The sequence below is a fragment of the Lepisosteus platostomus genome, chromosome 5, assembly GCF_059453375.1.
Source record: "Lepisosteus platostomus isolate fLepPlt1 chromosome 5, fLepPlt1.hap1, whole genome shotgun sequence".
Taxonomy (NCBI): Eukaryota; Metazoa; Chordata; class Actinopteri; order Semionotiformes; family Lepisosteidae; genus Lepisosteus; species Lepisosteus platostomus.
In genome coordinates this window covers 6,908,068-6,914,067 of record NC_142615.1, presented here as the reverse complement: position 1 = coordinate 6,914,067, position 6,000 = coordinate 6,908,068, and the positions used below count along the sequence as shown (strand labels likewise).

Sequence of the window (6,000 nt, the reverse complement as noted above, 5' to 3'; positions counted from 1 at the left end):
CTGAGAAACCTTTCACGCAGTAGCAAATGTTTACAATTTACAATTGTAAAGGGAAACCTTGGCTCTTATAATCTGTTTTCCCAGTGGGTTGCTGTCACTGCCTCTGTGTCTACCAAACACTTGATGATGGAGATAAGCCCTCGGTGGGCACTGATCTACCGCTTGTATTATGATCAAGGGACAGGCTGTGGCTGCATTATTCGGGGTGAGATGGACTGAGATCACCCTCAGTCTGCTGGAACAGTGCAATGAAGGAACAGAACTCTAAAAGATCGACTAGACATCAGACTGAAGGAACGCCATGGAATGCGGGCTGGATCAAACAGAACTGTGTAATAGAGCCTGTTTGATGTCATCACAAGCCAATCAACAAAACTTCCTGGAGGGATGAATTTGGCTAATGGATTGTTGAATTTGCTAATTCTCTATTGTAGTATTGTAGGTTGTTAATTGAAGTGGTGCATGGGGCTGGTGAACAGGTGCTGGACACTTGGAGACCTCCAGTAGAGGGAAGACACAACCTGATACCTGGCGAGTGGGTATGGTGAGGAAGATATACCCTGCCAGATGTTGCAACCCTGCTGGGAAGGACCATATCAAGTGCAACTGACTACCGACTCTGCCATCTGAGTGACAGGACGAGATCGCTGGATCTACGCATTGCGCCGACACCGAACCACTGCACCAGAGACTGAGTGAACATTAATTATTATATTGTAACTGTTTCTGTGTTTGTTGAGCTTCCTCAGTGGGGGCGACAGTGTACCTGTTAAGTGTAATGAGTTTTACTTTGATAAAATGGGGATATAGAATCAATACTTTATCAGTCAGCCACAAATAATAATCAGAGCTCATGTTGGGATTGTATTGCTATAAAAGATGCTCATGGGAGTAATCCCCTTTGATAGAGGTGATTATTTAGGTTTATTGGAATGGGTAAATAGCCCTGCTTTTAGTCTGAGTGTAACTCAGATATATTAGAATGGAAATAACCGTATGCTCCTTGCTATAATCGCAGTTTTAGGCCATTCTCTATTAGGGTGATAGACAGCTGTTTAGGTGAGCAAAGACTAAACAGTACTTGTATTCTAGACAATTATTAGCAAATGAATGACTTAGCAAAGCACATCTATGATGAAGAAAATTATATATCATAATTATAATCCAGATAATTGGGGCATTGGTGCATGGCTACAGTCTGTGCTAGGAACCTGGAGAGGGTCTCTGGTTCAATACATATTTGTGTGTCTGGTATTATTCGTTATGATCATACTGTTAATATCCTGCTTGAAAAACATGTGGACTAAAACTGCTGCTTCTGTGCTAATTGTACACCCTGAAGGGATCATGAAGGTCAAAAAATGATTTCATGGGAAAGGTTCTCTTATCTAGTGGCAGAACCTGATGGGTAGAACAATATGGTTTTAAGGGGGGTTACCCTTGGGACTGATTCCCATAGATGCACATTATTATTATGGTTTGTTTGTTCATAATAAGATGTTTTGCAGGAACGGACCAAAGAGAAATTTTACAACTTCAGCTAGAATTGTTCTGCAAAACGGCACAGCTGAGGCAGTGGAACAATGTGTAGATTTTTCTAAGAGTTATTACCCAGCTGTTGACCAATCTTGTAAAAAAACCCTTAGAAAAATGCTGGGCTCCAGCCCACAGGGATTTACCTGTGCTGTAAGAACTAATGCGTGAATAAGGAGACTGGATTCTGGTGAAAGACAGGAAAAAGAAATGGTGTTCGCTCAGGTGGAGGGGGTTGTGCCAGGTGCCCTGAATTCATGCTTCCCACTGTAAAAAGGTCACGAACGAACTGAGCAAAGAGCAGGAGTGATGTCTCCACAGGGATAGATGGGGATCACATGCTTGGGACTGATGTGCACAGCCTTTTTCCTTTTTATGTGGAAGCCTGTCACCCAGAAGCCCAGAAAGAGGAAGAATCTAAACGCGAAGCCTCTTTGTATACAAACTGGCTGAATGAAACTGATAATGAGGGGGGTATGAGTAATTTGTGGTACAAATTTATAAATCATACTGTAAAGTTAAAGAAATGTAATGCATCTTGTTATGTATGTGTTTTAATGCCTCATTCTACAGCCTCACCCATTTCTCTCCTGGTTAGAATCACTGTTTGGGCCAGGGGGAATGTTTTTATTTAAGTTACTAACACCGATTATAGTAGCTGTGATACTTGTCTTTCTGTTTTTGTGTTGCTGTACAAAATATATTATTCCAATGCTTTGAAATATGGTAATGAATATGTTTGCGCATCAGTATGTTCTGATAAGAACGCAAGAATCCGAAGTATGGGAGCCTCCTGGGAGTCCATATGAAGAATCTAACTTTTAATCATTTTCAAGAATAAAAAGGAGGGAATTGAAGTGGAAATCTAATAAGTAAATTGATTCTTAAAAATGTAGAGAGCTTTGAAAAAATATATTGGTGCTTTTAGATAATATATTTCAAGGATGTAACTGCTGTGCTACAGTGCGTGCAGAATTTTAGAAAACAGTTCGTCAACAAAGTACACTGTTTAGGTTAGTTTAGAAGACAATGTACCAAAACAATATATGCTGTCTGGGTCATTAGAATTAGCTGAAAGTAACTGATAAGCTTTGAATAACAAATCTAGTTTTTCTTCTCTCGCTCTATGATGTAATCTGTTTTCTCTTAGAGAAAGGGGAAGTTTTAGAAGGGACCAAGTGCTGACTTTTTTACAGCGCAACGTCTTATAAAAACCCTGTACTGCTTGTAACAAATTGAGTCTCTGGTTGCACTTTGCGAAGTGGCAGCAGGGCTCCCAATATTGCAATATTGAAATAAAGACCTTACTCAGGTGAGAACTCTCTCTTGTGGATTCCTTGATAGTTATATTTCCATGACACCGGGAACAGCATGGTTGTTCGCTGCCATATAGTCTAGCGGTTAGGGTTCCTGGTTTTCACCCAGGCGGTTCGACTCGGTTTTGCCTCCTGCTTTCCAAAAGATCAGCACCGTGTACGAAAGAGCCGCATTAAAACTACTCGAACGTGCAAAACGTGCGAGAAGAGGGGGCGCTTGTTTCCAACCGAAACTTCTCGCGTGTGAGACGAGCTTATCATCGCTGTGGGAGGGTTACTCTGGAAGACAGGGCTGACCTTCGGCAATAGGATTTATAGTCTCCAAGATGATATTTGCACTTTCTGGAGAGGCGATTTTCTCCACTTCAGTAGCCCGATTTCGTCGATTGCGTGGAGAGGGCTGTAGAATGTGGCGCCGCCTTTCCTGCTCCGTCCATGACAGGCGTGCTGGTCTCTGGAGAGAGAGCACGGTCCATCAGCGCACTCCAATAAAGGCACTGGAAGCAGCTGAATCGCATTGGCGAAGCTCAGCGCTTGGCCGCTGGGCACGTCTTACCACCGTTTCCGTAGTGTAGTGGTTATCACGTTCGCCTCACACGCGAAAGGTCCCCGGTTCGGAACCGGGCGGAAACAGACATCTTTTGTCGCCAGGCACAAAAGGGGATTGGGGATTCGCCTAGCGCTGTGATCGAACAGACCCACTGGACCCACCTCTTAGTGTGGCGGGATCTGCACAGTGCATGTCACAGCGCATCCTGCTTTCACTTCAAGGCGCGTCCTGATGTACCCCAGTCTCCCGCGTGACAGGTGGGGACAGGTGACAGGTCCTATACTAACGAGGAAGACATCGCTCTCTCCGACCCCCGGTATCGTGTCCCGACCCACCGTGCTGGAAGCCGACGCGTGCTGTGATTCCTTTACGGAGCAGAAATGACAACCGAGGAGCCGAGAGACCATTTCAGCATTTCGCGTCTGAACGGAAAACACAAACGACCAACTCGGAATGACTAGCCTTTGACGCTTCTCAAAGCGTTCTTTGTGCATCGAACAGACCCACTCACCTCTTAGTGTGGCGGGATCTGCACAGTGCATGTCGCAGCGCTTCCTGCTTTCACTTCAATGTGCTTCCTGATGTCGAGTCGTGTGCCGTGCGGAGGCTCTGAAAGCGAGAGCAATGAAAAGGTGCATGACGCTGTGAAAGAAAACAGAGAAGTGAAAGGCAGTCATTTCTCTAAGGAGGTGAAAGAAAAGCTACTCCCCGTCGGGGAATCGAACCCCAGTCTCCCGCGTGATAGGCGGGGATACTTGCCACTACACTAACGAGGAAGATATCGCTCTTTCCGACCCCCGACATCGTGTCCCGACCCAGCATGCTGGAAGCCGACGCGTGCTGTGATCCCTTTACGGAGCAGAAATGACAACCGAGGAGCCGAGAGATCATTTCAGCATTTCGCGTCTGAACGGAAAACACAAACGACCAACTCGGAATGACTTGCCTTTGACGCTTTTCAAAGCGTTCTTTGTGCACGACGACTGCGCCGCCTAGCAGATACAAATGGGTTGTACAACTTTGAACTAGCAAATGGAAGAGGGCTAAGCCCCCTCTCTTTTAGCCCAGGTTCGATCTGTCTCCCAGAATCACCAGGGCGCACACACACACACCCGTGCCGTTGAAGTGCTCTGCTTCATTTCTAAGGGCAACTCAACATTCACTCCTACCCCGAGTGCAGAAAAGACAGCATCCACAGCAACAACAGCTCAGGTCTCTGCACAGGAGCTAAGCTGCCCTCATCTCCTCTGTTCTGCGGCTCCTGCGGAGTGGAGTCCTGCCTGGAGCCGTGTTTGCAGGCGGCGGCTCCCCGCGCCCTGTCTGTGCGTCGTGTCCCAGAGCTCCTGGGAGGAAGAGAGAGCCCTCCCACTCGGGGGCTTTTCCACGGTCTGTGTGAGGAGGGGCGGGTGTGTCCAGTAGCTTATCGAGCGGAAGCCTGGGGCGGCGGAGAGCTGTGATCGTGCAGACCTTGAGGTGTCACCTCTTTGTCTGCTTTCCCGCCCCCCCTCCGCCCAAGCTCTGCTCCAAAGTAGCCCGGCAACCCCTCACACCTGCTCGTGTCACAACCTAAGGTGCGGTCATGAGACACCCATGGGGTGTCGTTCTGTTCTTGCTAATTGTTTCCTGCCCGTCGCAGGCAGGAGTCCATGCGAGGAAGATGCGCTGGACAGAGCTCAGAGGGCGCAGCTGGGTGGCTTTCCTTCTGAGTGACGTTCCTGCAACACTCTCCCGCTACTCTTGATGCGCTCATGCCACAACACAGGAAGGCTGGAGCAGGTGGCTGTGGGGTTTGCGCAATTTTATTAATATAAAATTAATAGTTATATTTCCATGACAAGAGAAAAACCATCAACACCCCTACCACCTCCACCAATCCTAACCTTGTTTTTACTATACCCTCTGACCTTTCCCTTTCACCCCTTTGCATCCTCAGCTAACATATTTTAAAATTACAATAGACTGTATAGTATTTATGTTTAAAATTAAGGTAAATATGTCAAAATATCAAAATCCAACTGCACAGTGCTATTGTAAGAATGCTTGTCAAGTTCTCAAACAAACCTGCATTGTATTTTTAAAATATTTCAGCAGAGGATTCAACTGGAGTATAAATGAAGATTCGACGATAATTTTTTTTGAGTGAATATGGTTTTCTGGGGAGTTGCAATGTTGGGCATTATTGGACATTTCCCGGTGACCCTGACACGTGTTAAACACTCGCATTTCCTGCAAATATTAAAATGGTTAAGGTTGCGCTGAGAAATCCAATCGACTGAAGACAGTTTATATCGCAAAAGAACCCCGTCCCTGGGTGGACTCGAACCACCAACCTTTCGGTTAACAGCCGAACGCGCTAACCGATTGCGCCACAGAGACTGACTGGTGAGGTCATTTCTCGAATCACAAGTTTTCGGTTAAAACAAAAAACTCTTCCCGTTTATTTTGCCAGCCTGTAATATTTCTTCTGCACTGATAACCAAGAATTGAATTTCATTTTTCGCAAGCTGTGTGAATTTCATCAAAAACAAGTTTTCCAGAAAGGAAATGAACACATGCATTTAACGAAATCAAGCCCTTTGTGATTGCCCGAAATGATACGTT

At 45.9% G+C, this 6,000-nt stretch overlaps 1 non-coding gene across 1 annotated transcript; it reads right to left on the bottom strand.

Moving 5' to 3' along the window:
• Positions 1-5,701: 5,701 nt before the first annotated feature.
• On the bottom strand, positions 5,702-5,775 carry trnan-guu (transfer RNA asparagine (anticodon GUU)). The gene has a single exon. It is a non-coding gene; the product is annotated as a tRNA-Asn (tRNA).
• Between the last annotated feature and the right edge of the window lie 225 nt (positions 5,776-6,000).